Below are 23,648 nucleotides of genomic sequence, written 5' to 3'. Positions count from 1 at the left end.
GTAGACAAACTAGGGATAGAATGAGATAACATACATGTATATGATTCTATTTATAGAGTAAGTATATATGATATGGGTACAGGGGAATTGGAATGGAGTTTTTGACGTTTACATGTAGTTCCGTAATTTCAAATTATTTCTGGAAATAGTTGGTGGTATTTTAGTTCCAGAATCTATAAATTTAGGGGTTAGGGGTTGGATGTGTCCGATTCCGAAACCCCGAATATAAAGAAACGAAATTCCGTAGTCCCGAATATGTAAAGACAAAATCCTGTGTTAAAGGTTCTACCATTCCTCAATAATATCAAGTTGGAATATGGGATATTTTTTTCAATTTTTAAGGTTAAAGAAACATGGGTAAAAACTAATCCATGCATTCGTGTTTCATATTATTTATATTTTATTTATCTGTAAAGAGAAAGATTATAGTTCGTGAAATGAATACGCAGATAGGACTGCCCCCTTGCGATGCCCAGTACTTGATTTGTCAAAAGTTGGTGAAACGGAGAAACGAATACGCAGACAGGACTGCCCCCTTCCGAAGACCAGTACTTGATTTGTCAGTCTTCTTATCGTTTTTGGAGTGTTCTAATGAAGTTATATGCAATACTCAGACTCTGTTCACAAAAAAAAACTAGTTTACTAGAATTATTCCTTCTTTACCTTCAGTGTCGCTTTTCCTTTTTCTGCAAGAGCCTGTTTTTAACTAAAGATCCATGATGATTATCGTTACTAGGTTAAAGTGTAATCGAGAAACATCACCCGTTGAGATGCTGAGTTATATCCAGAAAGAATAGTTTAAAAGGAATGATGACAAGTTATAGCAATTGAGGTTGTGACAGAAAAACAAATGACTATTATATTTATATATATGTATAAAAAAAATAATCAGTGTCGAAATTTTAGTGAGGCAATTGCCTCACTTGCCTCAAGGGTAGTTACGGCCTTGCATGATAATTATCTTGAATCATCGGCATCATTGTGGTTCTGACTATAGTAGATACTTTGTTCTCTGATTCAAGGGAAAATTTGTCAATGATAAATTTCAAATTTTTAATAAATTCAACAAATGTAAGAGCCACGCATATTTGTTCTATGATGTCCCGGTGAAAAACTTCTATCTCATGAAGCGACAAAGTCAAGCAGAAATCATCTGTTTCTGCTTTACAAAAGATAAAATTGAGTCCTCTACAAGGTATCTCAGAACGTTTCTTTCGAAGAATAGCTGCATGAAAATTTGATTTTTGATAAAATCCATCTCCCTTAACCAGTGCATTGCAGCATGGGGAGATGCCTTCCCCTGCCGGCCTCTTAGACATTACTTTTGGCAGACTTTTTTCTATTCCATGTCATTTAAATGTTTGCTCCCAAGACAGTGTAAGGCAAGCGCTTTTAAGATCTTGATTTCAAATAAGTAAAGCAAGGAACAAACTCGGCGGATACGATCAAATTCTGGCACAATTTCGATTTTTTTTAAATAAAAAAAAATAAATTTCTGAAACGCAAATAAAATTATTTGGGCGGCAAGTTTTTCAGTGGGTCGAGCGGCAATGCCAAACAAATGAAATTTTATTTTAGGCCCAATCACTCCAAATAATACAACAATAATCTATCAGTGGGAGAATATAACCATTATAAAATAATAGCAACATATCCACTGAATTGCTTTCAACAGTGATGATGAAGTTGACCTCTAGTTCACAAACAAAGACATTGTATCACTACAAGAAAAATCTTATAAACTGTTTGAAGAATTAATGAAAACTTTGACTTATTTTTATCCTTTTTTTCTAAATAATCCTGGAATAAAAGGTCAAATAACTCCACCTAACAAGGCCTTAGAAATTGTCTCAGATTGCAGATTTTGCATTTCATTTTTCAAAATTTTCTGACGGTAAAAGTTCAGGAGTAATAAAATTTATTCACTGAATGTCAACTTTAATTTATCTGAAAAAAAAAACCAAAATATTTTCAAAACTGAAATGACCATTTGTGTGCTTTTGAGGTGCTCAGATGGCAGGAAATTGCATCTTATATCGAAAAACCTGACAGCATAAAACAATCTTTTTGTTCACCCCCTATGAAGTCAATTGGATTGATTATCTCCCCTCAATACTTTATACACAAGGTATATATAAACTACCATTACTTCAAACCTGAAGTATTAAACAACTCTTTGTAGTTCACCCCTTATGAAGTCAATTGGATTGATTATCTCCCCTTAATACATTATACACAAAAGTATATTATACCTACCGTTACCTCAAACCTGACAGTATGAAACAAATCTTTATTGTTCACCACCTATGAATTCATTTCAATTGATTATCTCCCCTTAATTATTATACACAAAGTATAACCTACTGTTACCTCAAACCTGACACTATAAAACAAATCTGTATTGTTCACCCCCTATGAAGTCATTTGCATTAATTATCTCTCCTTAATACATTATACAAAGTATAACCTACCATTACCTCAAACCTGACAGCATAAAACAAATCTTCATTGTTCATCCAATATGAAGCCATTCAGATTGATTATCTCCCCTTTATACACTACACACAAAGTATAACCTACTGTTATCTCAAACCTGACAGCATAAAACAATTTATTTGTTCACCCCCTATGAAGTCATTTGAATTGATTATCTTCCCACAATACTTTATACACAAGGTATATATAAACTACCATTACTTCAAACCTGACAGTATTAAACAAATCTTTGTAGTTCACTCCCTATGAAGTCCTTTTGATTGATTATCTACCCTTAATACATTATACACAAAGTATATTATACCTACCGTAACCTCAAACCTGACAGTATAAAACAAATCTTTATTGTTCACCACCTATGAATTCATTTCAATTGATTATCTCCCCTTAATATATGATACACAAAGTATAACCTACCGCTACCTCAAACCTGACACTATAAAACAAATCTTTATTGTTCGACCCCTATGAAGTCATTTGCATTAATTATCTTTACTTAATACATTATACAAGGTATAACCTACCATTACCTCAAACCTGACAGCTTCATACAAATCTTTATTGTTCAACCCCTATGAAGCCATTCAGATTGATTATCTCCCTTTATACACTATACACAAAGTATAACCTACCATTACCTCAAACCTGACAGTATAAAACAAATCTTTATTGTTCACCCACTATGAAGTCATTTGAATAGATTATCTCCCCTCATATAACCTACTGTTACCTCAAACCTGACAGTATAAAACAAATCTTTATTGTTCACCACCTATGAAGTCATTTAGATTGATTATCTCCCCTTAATATATTATACACAAAGCATAACCTACCGTTGCCTCAAACATTTCAGTATCAAAAACAATCTTTTTGTTAACCCCCTATGAAGTCAATTGGATTGATTATCTCCCCTTAACACATTATACACAAAGTATCACCTTCTGTTACCTCAAACCTGACAGCATCAAACAATCTTTTTGTTCACCCCCTATGAAGTCATTTGAATTGATTATCTCCCCTCAATACTTTATACACAAGGTATATATAAACTACCATTACTTCAAACCTGAAGTATTAAACAAATCTTTGTAGTTCACTCCCTATGAATTCATTTTGATTCATTATCTACCCTTAATACATTATACACAAAGTATATTATACCTACCGTTACCTCAAACCTGACAGTATAAAACAAATCTTTATTGTTCACCACCTATGAATTCATTTCAATTGATTATCTCCCCTTAATATATGATACACAAAGTATAACCTACCGCTACCTCAAACCTGACACTATAAAACACATCTTTATTGTTCACCCACTATGAAGTCATTTGCATTAATTATCTCTACTTTATACATTATACAAAGTATAACCTACCATTACCTCAAACCTGACAGCATAAAACAAATCTTTATTGTTCACCCACTATGAAGCCATTTAGATTGATTATCTCCCCTTTATACACTATACACAAAGCATACCCTACTGTTATCTCAAATCTGACAGTATAAAACAAAACTTTATTGTTCACCCCCTATGAAGTCATTTGAATTGATTATCTCCCCTCATATATAACCTACTGTTACCTCAAACCTGACAATATAAAACAAATCGTTATTGTTCACCCACTATGAAGTCATTTGAATAGATTATCTCCCCTCATATATAACCTACTGTTACCTCAAACCTGACAGTATAAAACAAATCTTTATTGTTCACCACCTATGAAGTCATTTAGATTGATTATCTCCCCTTAATATATTATACACAAAGCATAACCTACCGTTGCCTCAAACATTTCAGTATCAAAAACAATCTTTTTGTTCACCCCCTATGAAGTCAATTGGATTGATTATCTCCCCTTAACACATTATACACAAAGTATCACCTTCTGTTACCTCACACCTGACAGCATAAAACAATCTTTTTGTTCACCCCTATGAAGTCATTTGAATTGATTATCTCCCCTCAGTACTTTATACACAAGGTATATATAAACTACCATTACTTCAAACCTGAAGTATTAAACAAATCTTTGTAGTTCACCACCTATGAATTCATTTCAATTGATTATCTCCCCTTAATATATGATACACAAAGTATAACCTACCGCTACCTCAAACCTGACACTATAAAACAAATCTTTATTGTTCACCACCTATGAATTCATTTCAATTGATTATCTCCCCTTAATATATGATACACAAAGTATAACCTACCGCTACCTCAAACCTGACACTATAAAACACATCTTTATTGTTCACCCACTATGAAGTCATTTGCATTAATTATCTCTACTTTATACATTATACAAAGTATAACCTACCATTACCTCAAACCTGACAGCATAAAACAAATCTTTATTGTTCACCCACTATGAAGCCATTTAGATTGATTATCTCCCCTTTATACACTATACACAAAGCATACCCTACTGTTATCTCAAATCTGACAGTATAAAACAAAACTTTATTGTTCACCCCCTATGAAGTCATTTGAATTGATTATCTCCCCTCATATATAACCTACTGTTACCTCAAACCTGACAATATAAAACAAATCGTTATTGTTCACCCACTATGAAGTCATTTGAATAGATTATCTCCCCTCATATATAACCTACTGTTACCTCAAACCTGACAGTATAAAACAAATCTTTATTGTTCACCACCTATGAAGTCATTTAGATTGATTATCTCCCCTTAATATATTATACACAAAGCATAACCTACCGTTGCCTCAAACATTTCAGTATCAAAAACAATCTTTTTGTTCACCCCCTATGAAGTCAATTGGATTGATTATCTCCCCTTAACACATTATACACAAAGTATCACCTTCTGTTACCTCAAACCTGACAGCATCAAACAATCTTTTTGTTCACCCCCTATGAAGTCATTTGAATTGATTATCTCCCCTCAATACTTTATACACAAGGTATATATAAACTACCATTACTTCAAACCTGAAGTATTAAACAAATCTTTGTAGTTCACTCCCTATGAATTCATTTTGATTCATTATCTACCCTTAATACATTATACACAAAGTATATTATACCTACCGTTACCTCAAACCTGACAGTATAAAACAAATCTTTATTGTTCACCACCTATGAATTCATTTCAATTGATTATCTCCCCTTAATATATGATACACAAAGTATAACCTACCGCTACCTCAAACCTGACACTATAAAACACATCTTTATTGTTCACCCACTATGAAGTCATTTGCATTAATTATCTCTACTTTATACATTATACAAAGTATAACCTACCATTACCTCAAACCTGACAGCATAAAACAAATCTTTATTGTTCACCCACTATGAAGCCATTTAGATTGATTATCTCCCCTTTATACACTATACACAAAGCATACCCTACTGTTATCTCAAATCTGACAGTATAAAACAAAACTTTATTGTTCACCCCCTATGAAGTCATTTGAATTGATTATCTCCCCTCATATATAACCTACTGTTACCTCAAACCTGACAATATAAAACAAATCGTTATTGTTCACCCACTATGAAGTCATTTGAATAGATTATCTCCCCTCATATATAACCTACTGTTACCTCAAACCTGACAGTATAAAACAAATCTTTATTGTTCACCACCTATGAAGTCATTTAGATTGATTATCTCCCCTTAATATATTATACACAAAGCATAACCTACCGTTGCCTCAAACATTTCAGTATCAAAAACAATCTTTTTGTTCACCCCCTATGAAGTCAATTGGATTGATTATCTCCCCTTAACACATTATACACAAAGTATCACCTTCTGTTACCTCACACCTGACAGCATAAAACAATCTTTTTGTTCACCCCTATGAAGTCATTTGAATTGATTATCTCCCCTCAGTACTTTATACACAAGGTATATATAAACTACCATTACTTCAAACCTGAAGTATTAAACAAATCTTTGTAGTTCACCACCTATGAATTCATTTCAATTGATTATCTCCCCTTAATATATGATACACAAAGTATAACCTACCGCTACCTCAAACCTGACACTATAAAACAAATCTTTATTGTTCACCACCTATGAATTCATTTCAATTGATTATCTCCCCTTAATATATGATACACAAAGTATAACCTACCGCTACCTCAAACCTGACACTATAAAACACATCTTTATTGTTCACCCACTATGAAGTCATTTGCATTAATTATCTCTACTTTATACATTATACAAAGTATAACCTACCATTACCTCAAACCTGACAGCATAAAACAAATCTTTATTGTTCACCCACTATGAAGCCATTTAGATTGATTATCTCCCCTTTATACACTATACACAAAGCATACCCTACTGTTATCTCAAATCTGACAGTATAAAACAAAACTTTATTGTTCACCCCCTATGAAGTCATTTGAATTGATTATCTCCCCTCATATATAACCTACTGTTACCTCAAACCTGACAATATAAAACAAATCGTTATTGTTCACCCACTATGAAGTCATTTGAATAGATTATCTCCCCTCATATATAACCTACTGTTACCTCAAACCTGACAGTATAAAACAAATCTTTATTGTTCACCACCTATGAAGTCATTTAGATTGATTATCTCCCCTTAATATATTATACACAAAGCATAACCTACCGTTGCCTCAAACATTTCAGTATCAAAAACAATCTTTTTGTTCACCCCCTATGAAGTCAATTGGATTGATTATCTCCCCTTAACACATTATACACAAAGTATCACCTTCTGTTACCTCACACCTGACAGCATAAAACAATCTTTTTGTTCACCCCTATGAAGTCATTTGAATTGATTATCTCCCCTCAGTACTTTATACACAAGGTATATATAAACTACCATTACTTCAAACCTGAAGTATTAAACAAATCTTTGTAGTTCACCACCTATGAATTCATTTCAATTGATTATCTCCCCTTAATATATGATACACAAAGTATAACCTACCGCTACCTCAAACCTGACACTATAAAACAAATCTTTATTGTTCAACCCCGATGAAGTCATTTGCATTAATTATCTCTACTTAATACATTATACAAAGTATAACCTACCATTACCTCAAACCTGACAGCATAAAACAAATCTTTATTGTTCACCCACTATGAAGCCATTTAGATTGATTATCTCCCCTTTATACACTATACACAAAGCATACCCTACTGTTATCTCAAATCTGACAGTATAAAACAAAACTTTATTGTTCACCCCCTATGAAGTCTTTTGAATTGATTATCTCCCCTCATATATAACCTACTGTTACCTCAAACCTGACAGTATAAAACAAATCTTTATTGTTCACCACCTATGAAGTCATTTAGATTGATTATCTCCCCTCATATATAACCTACTGTTACCTCAAACCTGACAGTATAAAACAAATCTTTATTGTTCAACCCCTATGAAGTCAATTGGATTGATTATCTCCCCTTAATACATTATACACAAAGTATATTATACCTACCGTTACCTCAAACCTGACAGTATAAAACAAATCTTTATTGTTCACCACCTATGAATTTATTTCAATTGATTATCTCCCCTTAATATATTATACACAAAGTATAACCTACTGTTACCTCAAACCTGACATTATAAAACAAATCTTTATTGTTCACCCCCTTTGAAGTCATTTGCATTAATTATCTCTCCTTAATACATTATACACAAAGTATAACCTACTATTACCTCAAACCTGACAGTATTTAACAAATCTTTATTGTTCGCTCCTATGAAGTCATTTGGATTGATTATCTCCCCTTTACACATTTTACACAAAGTATAACCTTCTGTTACCTCAAACCTGACAGCATAAAACAATTTTTTTGTTCACCCCTATGTAGTCATTTGGATTGATTATCTCCCCTTAATACATGATACACAAAGTATATATAGCCAAATCTTCATCGTTCACAACCTATGAAGTCATTTAGATTGATTATCTCCGGTTAAGGGCATACGATACAGTAGAGATCCCTCGTTGATTTTTTCTTAAAATTTTGATAGAAGGTCAATTTCAATGTTTACTTTTCAAATATGCAAAGAAAAAAGTACCTTCATGACTTACTTTTTGAGATAATTTGGTATGATATTTGCATATTTGAAAAAAAATCCCTGAAATTTCATAAATTATGACTTTTAAAGAAAGTAACAATGCTTTTGAACGAAAAGTCATAACTGAACCGGGTTTTTTGTAAAATATTCCCTTGATCCATGGCATCAACATGCTGAAACAAGTTTAAGGTTTAATCAAATCATCATGTTCCGGATTTAGATTGCTATATCAGAAATAAAGAAAATTGACCAGATTTTTGCATCTTTTCGGAAGTGCAGAAAAAATTTGATTGTTGATTTTTTCCTGAAATTTTGGTGAAGTTTTCTTGAAACAGTACTTGATTGATTGCAAAAGAAAAAAATTGGGGTCCATGTGCTTGTTTTTTCAATAAAAGCCATAAACCTTAATTTTTTAAACATCTGTCAGTATGGCGCTAAAATACGTTAAATTAAGTTTTAATCGCAAAAACGTTGTGTAATCATTCCCGCTGTACACGAGTTCACTGTCAAGTATATGCAGTTGTTTTTCAAAGCGTTGATACTTATCATAAAAATTTATAAGATGGTTAATCATAAAATGGAAAAACATTTGTGCTTAACATTTACAAAATGAAATTTGGACAGGAACCTTTTCATAATAAAAAAAAAAGACTATAAAAAAGGATTCTAGCAGATTGCTTTGTCAGACGTACGGCAAAAAAAGAAAATCTGATAGAAGTATAAAGGTGCATCTCCGTCCGACATTAGTTCTAAATTGTTTCATGTACTGTAAGAGGATAGACAACATTATTGACATGACAAAATGTGAACAAACTATACATTAGTGAGGAGATACCATAAATTGTCAACAGTATAACCTTCAACAATGACAAAACCGATACTGTACCGTCAACTTTAAAAGGTTCTGACGTACTTTCTTTTTTTTTACATTCAAAAGATAATCATCTTTCAAATTTAAATTATAAGCAGTACTTCTTGTTTTATAATAAAAGCTGTTTTGTGCAATTTAAATCATGCCATTATTGCCTTAATCGAATGAAAAATAAAGTTGTAATATAATATTTCATAGGAAGTACAGCAGCCAGTATTAGAGAATAATATTGAACGATGTCTTATCAATAGATAAGCTGCATAACCTTTTTTATGGCGTATACATATGAATATTGGCTAACTTGTTTGTCTAGAAGTAGAGCTATATTGAAAACACTTTGTTTGTCTGTCCGATCGATTAACTATATGACGAGTTTCAACGTGTGTACACTTTCTGATCTGTCTGTCTGCAATCAGTGTACATTTGCCGATACTTCAATTTTTATCTTTCAATACATTGAAGTACAATAGGGACATGCTTATACAAATAAGTAAACGTGGTATGATTACCAATGAGGCAAATCTCAATCAGAGACCAAATGGATAAACGACTATAGGACATCGGACAGCCTTCAACAATGAGTAAAACCCATACTGCATAGTAAGCTATGAAAGGTCCCTACATACGAATGCAAAACAACCCAAACGGGAAACTTACGGCCTGATTTAAGTACAAAACAATGAACAAAATACAAATATGATGAACAATACCAAAAGACACCATTTAATTACAAGCCCTTTTAACGGCATGTGGTGTTTTCTTGTTTTGGTCTATTACATCCAGTTTCATATACAAAAAAAAATACAACCAATTAAACAAACTAACGTGTGACAATTCTGCATCTATTGGTAATATTTTGCTTAAATTCAAACCAAAAACGACACCAATATATTTTTTTGAACACATACAATATTATATTTTTTTAAATATCAATTAAAATCAGCATTTTTTTTTTTATGTACCAATTTCAAGTCCAGAACAGGATGAGACACCCTTTTTTATTTATTATTTTATTTACGACCTTGTCCACCAATGAGGGTCTCGCACATGCAGTCGGTTTTGTTATTTCATTGATAGTCTGTTAAGTTTGACCTACAATGACAATTCTCCGTAAAATTTGGAGGCTGCCAAATGCTAAACAAGAAAAGAAAAAAAAAAAAGATACAAACTTAACTATTTTGATTCTGATGTTTTTCAATTCACGATAGTATTATTTACTTCGAATTCATTATCAATAAACGAAAATAACTGTTCTCGTCATGAAAACTATTGCACAGCTGTACAAAACACCGTAGTAGTGACTTTTGCGTATGGATTTCAACACCAAACCCGATTCGGCCACCCTACGTGCCATAGATTATGTTAAATTTTTCTTATTAATTACGGGTTCATACATTTTCTCATTTCTTTAAGTTTAATTAAAATAACATTTGAATGTCATCAATATGCAATTATATATTTGCCGCTGGACGTTAAGCAGCTACCAATACTCATAATTAAATATTGCAGGTTGTTTTGTACCGAATTGTGTTATTGGTAAAAACGTTTTTCTGCATGTTACAGTTTAAGCAACGAATAGTAAGATAGATCCCAATTCCTTGCAATTTATCTTTCTCTACGTTAAGCAGATTCCGCCGGGCCGGGCAGTTTTGGCAGTTATTCAGTGCCAGACTAAAAAGCTCCACAATTCTTCTTCCGTCTTTCCATATTATACTGTCAGTACTCTCTTCTGTGTCTATCACCATTTCTTCAATTTCGTCATGCAAAATTGTATTTGATTTATTGTATTTCCTTTAATCTCACTGCTTTTCAGCGGATTTCTCCGTCTTTTAGAAATGGCATGACCACTTTTTTAGCAGGTACTTTTTTGAAATTCGCACAACCGAAATTAATGACGTCAGTGAATATTCCGCGAAATATGACTTCTTTTAAAGCTACGTTGCGAAATGTTAACGTACTTCTTAGAAACATTGCGAAATTACAACGTTCAGGGTTGCCAACGTTGCAAAAAAAACATGAACAGATTTGAAAACTTATTATCTACCTCTGCTACTGTATCGTATTCCCTTAATACATTATCTACAAAGTATAACCTACCATTACCTCAAACATTACAGTATCAAACAAATCTTTTTGTGCACCCCTTATGAAGTCAATTGGCTTGATTATCTCCCCTTAATACATTATACATCGCTACCTCAAACCTGACAGTATAAAACAAATCTATTTTTCACCCACTATGAAGCCATTTGGATTGATTATCTCCCCTTGATACTTTATAAACAGTATAACCTTCTGTTACCTCAAACATTACAGTACAAAAAAAAAAACTTTTTGTTCACCCCTTTTGAAATCTATTGGATTGATTATCTCCCCTTCATACATTATAAACAAAGTATAACCTACCAATACCTCAAACCTGACAGTATCACACAAATTTCAATTGTTCACCGCTATGAAGTCAATTGGATTGATTAATTCCCAACCTGACAGTATAAAACAAATCTTTATTGTTCACAACCTATGAAGTCATTTCAATTGATTATCTCCCCTTAATACACTATACACAAAGTATAACCTTCCATGACCTCAAACCTGACAGCATAAAACAATTTTTTAGTTCACCCCTATGAAATCATTTGAATTGATTATCTCCCCTTAATACATTATACACAAAGTATAACCTACTGTTACCTCAAACCTGACAGTATAAAACAATCTTTATTGTTCACAACCTATGAAGTAATTTCAATTGATTATCTCCCCTTAATACATTATACACAAAGTATAACCTACTGTTACCTCAAACCTGACAGTATAAAACAAATCTTTATTGTTCACCATCGATGAAGTCATTTGGACTGATTATCTCCCCTTTATACATTATACACAAAGTCTAACTTTCTGTTACGTCAAACCTGACAGCATAAAACATTTTTTTAGTTCACCCCTTTGAAGTCATTTGAATTGATTATCTCCCCTTAATACATTATACACGATTGATTGTTGGTTGTTTAACGTCCAGTGGCAAATATTTCATGCATATTCAGGACAAGAACAAGTTCACAATAAATACAATAGGTAGGTTATTGTTATAGAGGCCATCTAGGATGATGGTCGGGGAAATTTGGACTGCCACTGGAAAATGAGGGTATATTAGATAGAGACAGAAATTTTACCTTGCAACAGGCCACCTACGGACCCCTCAAAGAGTTGTTGCAAGGGTTCTTAACGTGCAAAGAGCGTGGCACTCTCTTTACACAAGGCATCAGATTTAACATCCCTCTTCTGACCGGACGTGACTACGAACTTGATAAATCCCGCAGAGCCAAACGGACGCCCCACTTCAGCAAGCGTTTTACTGCCGGTCGGGAGAAGACCAAGTGACCATATTTCTATACCCCAGTCACCCTTGGGGTGGATTATACACAAAGTATATATAACCTTCCATTAGGGAGCTACCATTTAATTTTTATGGGGGGGCTAGGATGAAATTTGAAAAAAATAGGCAGGACAGGAGTTTTGAGTAAAAAAAAAAGGCAGGATGAGACACTTGCAAAAAAAAAAGTCAGGACGACAATTTAGGTAAAAAAAAGTCAGGATAAACTAAAAAAAAAGAGGCAGGACCGAACAGAGCGAAAAATAAAAAGGCAGGACAGAGATTACAGTTAAAAAAAATGCAGGACAAAATTTTTCCTCCTAGCCCCCCCATAAAAATCAAATGGTAGCTTCCTTACCGCAAACCTGACAGCATCAAACAATCTTTTTATTCAACTCCTATGAAGTTAATTGGATTGATTATCTCCCCTTAATACATTATACACAAAGTAAAACCTACTGTTACTTCAAACCTGAGAGCATAAAACAATCTTTTTGTTCACCCCCTATAAAGTCAGTTGGATGGATTATCTCCCCTTAATACATTATACACAAAGTATAACCTACCATTACCTCAAACATTACAGTATAAAACAAAACTTATTGTTCACCCCCTATGAAGTCAATTGGATTGATTATCTCCCCTTAATATATTACACGCAAAGTATAACCTACCATTACCTCAAACATTACAGTATAAAAATAATCTTTTTGTTCACTCCTATCAAGTCATTTGGATTCATTATCTCCCCTTAATAAATTATACACAAAGTATATAGAACCTACCATTACCTCAAACATTACAGTATCAACAAACCCTTATGAAGTCAATTGGATTGATTATCTCCCCTAAATACATTATACACAAAGTATGACCTACCATTACCTCAAACATCAGAGTATAAAACAATTTTTTTGTTCACCCCCTAAAAAGTCATTTGGATTGATTATCTCCCCTTAATACATTATAAACAAAGTATAACCTACAGTTACCTCAAACCTGACAGCATAAAACAATTTTTTTTGTTCACCCCTTATGTAGTCATTTGGATTGATTATTTCCCCAAAATACATTATACACAAAATATATATAACCTACTGTTACTTCCAACCTGACAGTACAAAACAAATCTTTATTGTTCACCACCTATGAAGTCTTTTCAATTGATTATCTCCCCTTAATCTACTATATACAAAGTTGAAAGTATAACCTACCATTACTTCAAACCACAGTATAAAACAAATCTTTATTGTTCACCCCCTATGAAGTCACTTGGATTAATTATCTCCCTTTAATACATTATACACAAAGTAAAACCTACCATTACCTCAAACATTACAGTATAAAACAATTTTTTTTGTTACCCCCTATGAAGTCATTTGGATTGATTATCTCCCCTTAATACATTATACACAAAGTATATAACAAATCTTTATTGTTCACCACCTATGAATTAATTTGGATTGATTATCTCCCCTTGATACATTGTACACAAAGTATAACCTTCCTTACCTCAAACCTGACAGCAAAAAACAATCTTTCTGTTTACCTCCTATGAAGTCATTTGGATTGATTGTCTCCCCTTCATACATTATACACAAAGTATAACCTACTGTTACCTCAAACCTGAGAGCATAAAACAATCTTTTTGTTCACCCCCTATAAAGTCAGTTGGATGGATTATCTCCCCTTAATACATTATACACAAAGTATAACCTACCATTACCTCAAACATTACAGTATAAAACAAAACTTATTGTTCACCCCCTATGAAGTCAATTGGATTGATTATCTCCCCTTAATATATTACACGCAAAGTATAACCTACCATTACCTCAAACATTACAGTATAAAAATAATCTTTTTGTTCACTCCTATTAAGTCATTTGGATTCATTATCTCCCCTTAATACATTATACACAAAGTATACAGAACCTACCATTACCTCAAACATTACAGTATCAACAAATCTTTTTGTTCATCCCTTATGAAGTCAATTGGATTGATTATCTCCCCTAAATACTTTATACACAAAGTATGACCTACCATTACCTCAAACCTCAGAGTATAAAACAATTTTTTTGTTCACCCCCTAAAAAGTCATTTGGATTGATTATCTCCCCTTAATACATTATAAACAAAGTATAACCTACAGTTACCTCAAACCTGACAGCATAAAACAATTTTTTTTGTTCACCCCTTATGTAGTCATTTGGATTTATTATTTCCCCAAAATACATTATACACAAAATATATATAACCTACTGTTACTAACCCGAATAATTCAGTCGTTATATTCCGCTTACTACATTAACGCCTGAATGCATAGACAATGAAATATCTCGATAAAATTGAGCTAATTGCTGATTGGTCACCTCTTCTACAGGGCACCAATCAAAATCCAAGATTCGTGAAGAGTTTTTATCGTGTTAGGACTTCAGGCCCTTGCAAGTAGGAGAGATCGATTACGGGGAGGGACTGAATTATTCGGGTTAACCTGACAGTACAAAACAAATCTTTATTGATTCACCCCCTATGAAGTCTTTTCAATTGATTATCTCCCCTTAATCTACTATACACAAAGTATAACCTACCATTACCTCAAACCACAGTATAAAACAAATCTTTATTGTTCACTCCCTATGAAGTCACTTGGATTAATTTTCTCCCTTTAATACATTATACACAAAGTAAAACCTACCATTACCTCAAACATTACAGTATAAAACAATTTTTTTAGTTACCCCCTATGAAGTCATTTGGATTGATTATCTCCCCTTAATACATTATACACAAAGTATATAACAAATCTTTATTGTTCACCACCTATGAACTAATTTGAATTGATTATCTCCCCTTGATACATTGTACACAAAGTATAACCTTCCTTACCTCAAACCTGACAGCAAAAAACAATCTTTTTGTTTACCTCCTATGAAGTCATTTGGATTGATTGTCTCCCCTTCATACATTATACACAAAGTATAACCTACTGTTACCTCAAACCTGACAGTATAAAACAAATCTTTATTGTTCAACCTTTATGAAGTCATGTTGACTGACTATCTCCCCTTGATACATTACAGTGTTCTAGGATTTTTTTGGCACCTTGACTTACCAAGGGTAAGATCAATAAAAAAATTACTTACCCGCCATAATAACTTTGAATATTGTAATTTACTGAACAAAGCTGGATTCGGATACGATTGAATTTTGTACAAAATTTAAAAAAACCGATTTCTTACTAAATTTGACAAATATGTTATAGTTATTACTATGTCATTTATTAAGAGCTATAATAAATGCAACTGTAAGTTTATTTTCCTCTGATGACAAGAAAAAAAATCGTTTATGTCCCGATTTAAGCACCAGTTATCAATCCGGATTTTCCGATTTTACCGACACCGTGACCGACTTTTAGAATGATAGAAGAATGTGGTCTCTTTTGCGCTTGATTACACCTAGTAAACGAGTGCTTGAATAAAAGCGCCGATAGACATCGACAAAATCTTCGATCTTTTATCAAAGTTTTTTCTCGTGATTTAATAAAAATAAAAAGCAGATATGGGAAAATTGAAGAGGACCGGGAAATTTCAAGAGTTCTTCGGCTTCCCCGAACTTGAAAATTGACTTACCACCGGGTGACAAAGGCTAAAAAATGACTTACCTGTTGTCCTAATCCACTTACCCCGGGTAACGGGTAATGGGAATCCTAGAACACTGCATTATACACGAAGTCTAACCTTCTGTTACCTCAAACCTGACAGCATAAAACATTTTTTTAGTTCACCCCCTATGAAGTCATTTGAATTGATTATCTCCCCTTAATACATTATACACAAAGTATATATAACCTTCCATTACCTCAAACCGGACAGCATAAAACAATCTTTTTGTTCACCCCTATGAAGTCAATTGGACTGATTATCTCCCCTTAATACATCATACACAAAGTATAACCTACCGTTACTCAAACCTGAGAGTATAGAACAATCTTTTTGTTCACTCTCTATAAAGTCAGTTGGATTGAATATCTCCCCTTAATACATTATAAACAAAGTATAACCTACCATTATCTCCCTTTAATACATTATACACAAAGTATAACCTACCGTTACTTCCAACCTGACAGTACAAAACAAATCTTTATTGTTCACCACCTATGAAGTAATTTGGATTTATTATCTCCCCTTAATACATTATACACGAAGTATAACCTTCCGTTACCTCAAACCTGACAGCAAAAAAACAATCTTTTTGTTTACCTCCTATGAAGTTATTTTGATTGATTATCTCCCCTTAATACATTATCATCAAAGTAAAATCTACCATCATCTCAAACCTGACAGTATAAAACGATTTTTCTGTTCACCGCCTATTAAGTTATTTGGATTGATTATCTCCCCTCAATACATTATACACAAGGTGTATATAACCTACCGTTACCTCAAACCTGACAGTATAAAACAAATCTTTGTTGTTCACAACCTATGAAGTAATTTCAATTGATTATCTCCCCTTAATACATTATACACAAAGTATAACCAACTGTTACTTCAAACCTGAGAGTATAAAACAATCTTTTTGTTCACCCCCTATAAAATCAGTTAGATTGATTATCTCTCCTTAATACATTATACACAAAGTATCACCTACCATTACCTGAAACATAACAGTTGAAAACAAATCTTTTTGTTCACCCCCTATGAAGTCATTTGGAGTAATTATCTCCCCTTAATATATTATACATAAAGTATAACCTACCATTACCTCAAACATTACAGTATAAAACCAATCTTTTTAATCAACCCCCTTTTAAGTCATTTGGATTTATTATCTCCCCTTAATACATTATACACAAAGTATCACCTACCATTACCTGAAACATAACAGTATAAAACAAATTTTTTTGTTCAACCCTATGAAATCATTTGGATTAATTATCTCCCCTTATTGTTCACTCCCTGTTAAGTCATTTGGATTCATTATTTTCCCTTAATACATTATACACAAAGTATATAGAACCTACCATTACCTCAAACATTACCTCAGAGAATAAAATCTCAAACCTGACAGCATAAAACAATTTTTTTTTCACCCCTTATGTAGTCATTTGGATTGATTATTTCCCCTAAATACATTATACACAAAGTATATATAACCTACCGTTACTTCCAACCTGACAGTACAAAACAAATCTTTATTGTTCACCACCTATGAAGCCAATTGATTATCTCCCCTTAATACACTCAGGGCTTTCCATTGAAGTCGGTAGCCGGCGGAAATCCTCCGTTCACGGTGGCTTCAAGTGCCGGCTACTTCACTTACAAAAATATAAATTTAAAAAGAAAAATATCTTTTTTAAATGTTTATAGGCAGCCGAGAGACGTATTGTCGCAGGCACCACCTATGAAGTAATTTGGATTGATTATCTGCCTCTTAATACATTATACACAAAGTATAACCTTCAGGGGTCACCACACTTCAAAATTATAGGGAGAAGTCACTTCTCCCTGGCAGCCAAACAGGGAGAAGTGAAGACCCAACAGGGAAATTTCAGGGAGAAGTGAAGGCCCAACAGGGAGACTTCAGGGAAAATCGACAGATCACGTTTATACTTTTTATGAATAAAATTTGTTGTTACTTTTCTATTTTTTCATGACAATTGCTAAGGAAGTACATTTTGTAAGTCCTTGTCTTGCCATGCTTGTAGTCTGAAATACTTTTTTATTTACATGTGACCCTATGCAAATTGTCAAAAAATATCATGACATAAGGACCATAAGTTAGTGACATAAGAGCTATGTTTATTCTGGTAGGTCTGAATGAATTGAAGATTTGACCTGGATCAAATTATGCTGCATTTCAAAGATTTTAAAATTAAACCAAGTCCAAGAACCTTTTAAAACAAAAATGATAATCAGTTAAGAAAAGTTAAAATACGGTTTCACTGTCCTTCATAGCTAAGATCATGATTCAAAATGCATTTGTTGTTAAAATAATATTTAATAAGAATTCAGAGAGAAAACTGTTTGACATGTGTTGAAAACGTAAAGTAAAACTGTTAATTTCAAATCATGTACATGTAATAGCACACATTTGCGGTATTTTCATGGAAATGCCGATTTCCAAAATCATGTAGCCGTTAGAAATGTATGTTATTGATTCTAAAACACTTCACGAGTGTTTAAATATGACTAAATCACAAAAAGTAACATTGGAAAAGTCGTATTTTTCATAACCGGAATTGAATAGGTACTTTTAAATCAAAAACAAATACGGTGCGATCCATGTCAAAAATTCTTACTTTACATTTTTCAAAAATATACGACTTTGGAAGTAAATATTGCCGTTCCTTATCAAATTAATGAGCAGATATTCATTGAAATGCTGTTTAAAGGACCTTTAGCTGAAACAAAGCACATGTACATGTATCAGTCTGTAAAACAAAATCCTGAACAAAAAACCGACTGCGTTTTGTAGTTTATAATTGTTGTGCTGGTTCCCGGCAGTGTACTTAACTACATACGTAGTAAAAATACAAGCGAATACCAGTTGATAATATTCCGTTTTTAAAAAAAAATCTGAATTTTTTTATGGGACATCACATTTTGTCAGTAAATATAAGAACATCAAAATTAATAGTGCATTTCAATATGGATAAGGTAAATGATGAGAGATGAAAAGATGAAATGGCGCCATCTACAATTTTCAATAACAAAGATGGCGGACAATAAACAATCATAACAAAATCGAGATTTTCCTTTTTTCTTGCTTATAGTACACCCGGGCATGCAACTTTTACGTTGATGTATGATACTATCGCGGAGAAAACAGTTCTGAATTTGGGGAAACATGCTTTGTATTTCAATACCTATCGGTCGTTTACGTTTGAATCGAGAATTTCTCAAAAATCATGAGGCGACATTGGGGAATTTAATGAAAATCGAGGGCGACATAAACTTCTCCCTGGAGCTTCTCTAGAGCGAAGTGGGGAGACCTAGAGCGAAAAGTCGCTCACTTCGCCTGGTGTGGTGACCCCTGACCTTCTGTTACTTCAAAAAAATCTTTATTGTTCACCCCTATGAAGTCATTTGGATTGATATCTCCCCCTTAATACATTTTACACAAAGTATAACCTTCCTTTACTGCAAACCTGTCAGCATAAAACAATTTTTTTGTTCACCCCTGATGAAGTCATTCTATTGATTAGCTCCCCTTAATACATTTTACACAAAGTAAATATAACCTACTGTTACCTCAAACCTGACAATATCAAACAAATCTTCATTGTTCACCTATAAAGTCATTTTGATTGATTATCTCCCCTTAATACATTATACACAGAGTATAACATACCATTACCTCAACCATTACAGTATAAAACAAATATTTTTGTTCACCCCATGAAGTCATTTGAATTGATTATCTCCCCTTAATACATTATACTTACACAAAGAGTAACCTACCGTTACCTCATACTGACAGTATAAAACAAACCTTTATTGTCACCCCACCATGAAGAAATTCGGATTTTTATCTCCCCTTAATACATTATACACAAAGTATAACCTACCATTACCTCAAACCTAACAGCATAAAACAATCTTTTTGTTCACCCCCTATGAAGTCCATTGGTTTGATTATCTCCCTCTTAATACATTATACACAAAGTATCACCTACTGTTACCTCAAACCTGACAGTATAAAACAATCTTTTTGTTCACCCCCTATGAAGTCATTGGATTGATTATCTCCCCTCAATACATTATACACAAGGTATATATAACCTACCGTTACCTCAAACCTGACAGTATAAAACAATTTTTTTGTTCACCCCCTATGAAGTCATTTGGATTGATTATCTCCCCTCAATACATTATACACAAGGTATATATAACCTACCGTTACCTCAAACCTGACAGTATAAAACAAATCTTTATTGTTCACAACCTATCAAGTCATTTTAATTGATTATCTCCCCTTAATACATTATACACAAAGTATAAACTACTGTTACCTCAAACCTGACAGTCTAAAATAAATCTTTATTGTTCACCCCCTATGATGTCATTTGGATTGATTATCTCCCCTTAATACATTATACACAAAGTATAACCTACGGTAAACTCAAACCTGACAGTATAAAACAAATCTTTATTGTTCACACCCTATGAAGTCATTTGGATTAATTATCTCCCCTTAATACTGTGGCAAGTAACCCCCAGGGCATATATTTTTACAAAGGATGACTTTGAGGTCCCTCCAATGTCTTGCTATCGCCTAAATTTCCATCATGCATAAATTTTGTTGTTGCTTTTTTAAATTCCTGCATTTGTGCAGAACGCAGAAATCTACTTCCTTCTTCCGGTTTCGTTGTTGTGAATGTGAGACTTTTAGTAGTCTAGTAAAATATAGGAACTCAGGGAACACAATACCAATATTTCATTTTTAATCATTCTTTTGTCTTTGATTATACTGAATTAATGTTACCTGATGCATTGTGTTTCTTTGTTTACATTGAACATGACGTCATAACTTAAATAACATCCCAAGTAAGATCTCTAACAACAGAACCAAAATCAGAAACATTACGGTATTTCTGTTTCTTTTTTTTAACAATTAGGCGTAAAAAAAATAATCTGTGTTTTGGGTAACATCATTTTGTAAAATAGGGTCGGTAGGTCGCAATTCTTTTTTTTTGACATCGTAAACGAAATTCGAAAAATTATCATGGTTTTTCCAAGTCCGGGTCCGTTATTAGTTTCAAATACCAGAAGTCGGCCATTTGCAATGTTTTTGAAGCACCTGCTGTGCAATAGTCTTGGATTTTAATCTATTTTTAATACCTTTTGACATTAATAAAATGTTTTACTGGCTTTCTATGCCAGTAGAAGCAAGTTAGATAAATTATTATGTCGATTAACAGAAGCCTGTGTCAAAAACAGGGTCAGTTGATACCATTTAATAAATTTATTTTTGAAGATCCAATAAAAAAATTAGGGTCGGTCGGGTTACCAGAAACTGATTTTTTTTCTCAGCCTTAGGCCAAATAAAAAAGTATGTGTGGTTCCAGTTACATCTGAAAAAAAATTAGGGTAGGTAGGTAGGGATTTTTTTTTATTTTATGTTTTTTTTTTTACATTGAGTCTATGGGAGAAACATTCTGACTTTAACAGGGCTTCCTGAAAAATGACAATAAAATCTTTAGGGTAGGCTATTTTTAAGCCGAAAAAGTAGGGACGGTAGGGTTACTGGAACCACACATATATTTTTATTTGGCCTTATGTAAGTTATAAAAAAAAATATCATAGACTTCCTACCTATTCACAGGCCTGCCTCATATTATATAAATACATGATACATGCAACCGTAATATTAATATAATATATAACAACAAACCAGTGTATTCTCTTGGACTATTATTATATTAGTATAATAGTCCAAGGTATACTGCTTTGTATCACTACAATAGGATAGTTATTACCGTGAGATTGAATTTCCTGTCATTTATTCTTCATCCACATTATACTGTAACAGTATTTTTTTTCTTTTTTTTTCATACATATATCACTAAAATTCAAGCGACTGTGCTTCATCCAAGCATGAACTTGTATCAGAAAAAAATATCTCTGTAGATTAACCTCAGTTTCAGGTATAGAGATGTGATCTGTTTCTGTGACATGTGCTTTTGACCATTCACAAGAACCTGCGGTCATTTGATGTTCAGTACTTTGATTTTATATTTTTATTATGCTGTAAATATGTTTTTTTCTTGTAATAGATAAGATATATGTTTAAAATTGTTGATAATGTTATTTATTCTATATGAGTGCTAAGTTCCTATGATAATAGGACTTTACTGTTTGTTTATTGTTATAGAAGAGATATTTTCATAAATTATTCCAAGTCAGGAATATTTTCATTTTTGCATAAATTGTAAACATCAAGATTTTGTTAAAATTACTTTCCATATTTTTATGTTTTTATCTAGTCATTGCAAATGCTATAATAATTGTGCTTGTTTATTAATTTGTACCAACAAATGGGTAGAAAATGAGGAATATTGTGATATTCAGATTCTTGAGACTTCTTGTTATTTTGAGAAAGTTCCCGCACTTTTTCATCTGAAACTTTTTTGGGATCACTTTAGACATACTTTCTGTCAGTTTTGGACAATGACAGCCAAACTTACTTACTTACTCTTTTCTAAATTCGAGTTCTAGAATTTACTTGTCCCCACTGAAGGTTATGCATTTTGTTTAAACTTGTCGATCTTTGTTATAGACAGCATTACTTCAGATGAAAGGCTAGCGATTTCATTGGTTGATTAAAAGAATAAAGTATTTTACCTTAATTTTTGTGGAAACTGTTATAGAAATGTTTTATTTTTTACGATTAATGTTAGAAAATGTAAAAGTTTATATTTTAATAATTTTGTATTCTTTGTCGTTTCAACTTGATAAAGAATGGAGCTTTTTGATTGGCTATCAGTGCAGATGAGGTACTACGTTCCAGGTATTAGCTATTAGCCATACTCTCTTTTTTTGGTTGGTCTACATCACGGGGGGGTAACTTCGATATTTTTTTGGTAGGGGTGTGCCATTTTTGCCTCAAAAAACGTACCCATTTTAATATAACATTCACTGAAATTCAGTACCTATAGTTATATAAATATTTAAGAAAGAATGACCTATACTTATATACAATATTGAAAATATGACGTCAAAACGTTATTGAAGAAGAAATCAGGAGACAAATTTCTGGGGTTCATTTGGGAACTTATTTGATAGGTGAACTTTCAAATGAATTGATTTAATTTAATATAA

The 23,648-nt window shown here is 32.7% G+C and overlaps 1 long non-coding RNA gene across 1 annotated transcript in view; it reads right to left on the bottom strand.

Moving 5' to 3' along the window:
* LOC143072306 (uncharacterized) overlaps positions 1-23,113 on the bottom strand; it is a 52,393-nt gene extending 29,280 nt beyond the window's left edge. The window contains exon 1 of the long non-coding RNA XR_012977128.1: positions 23,023-23,113. This is a non-coding gene — a long non-coding RNA (uncharacterized LOC143072306). The remainder of the gene's footprint in view (positions 1-23,022) is intronic.
* Between the last annotated feature and the right edge of the window lie 535 nt (positions 23,114-23,648).

Source organism: Mytilus galloprovincialis, chromosome 4, assembly GCF_965363235.1.
Source record: "Mytilus galloprovincialis chromosome 4, xbMytGall1.hap1.1, whole genome shotgun sequence".
NCBI lineage: Eukaryota > Metazoa > Mollusca > Bivalvia > Mytilida > Mytilidae > Mytilus > Mytilus galloprovincialis.
The sequence above is the reverse complement of the archived record's forward strand: the minus strand, read 5'-3'. Positions and strand labels throughout refer to the sequence as shown.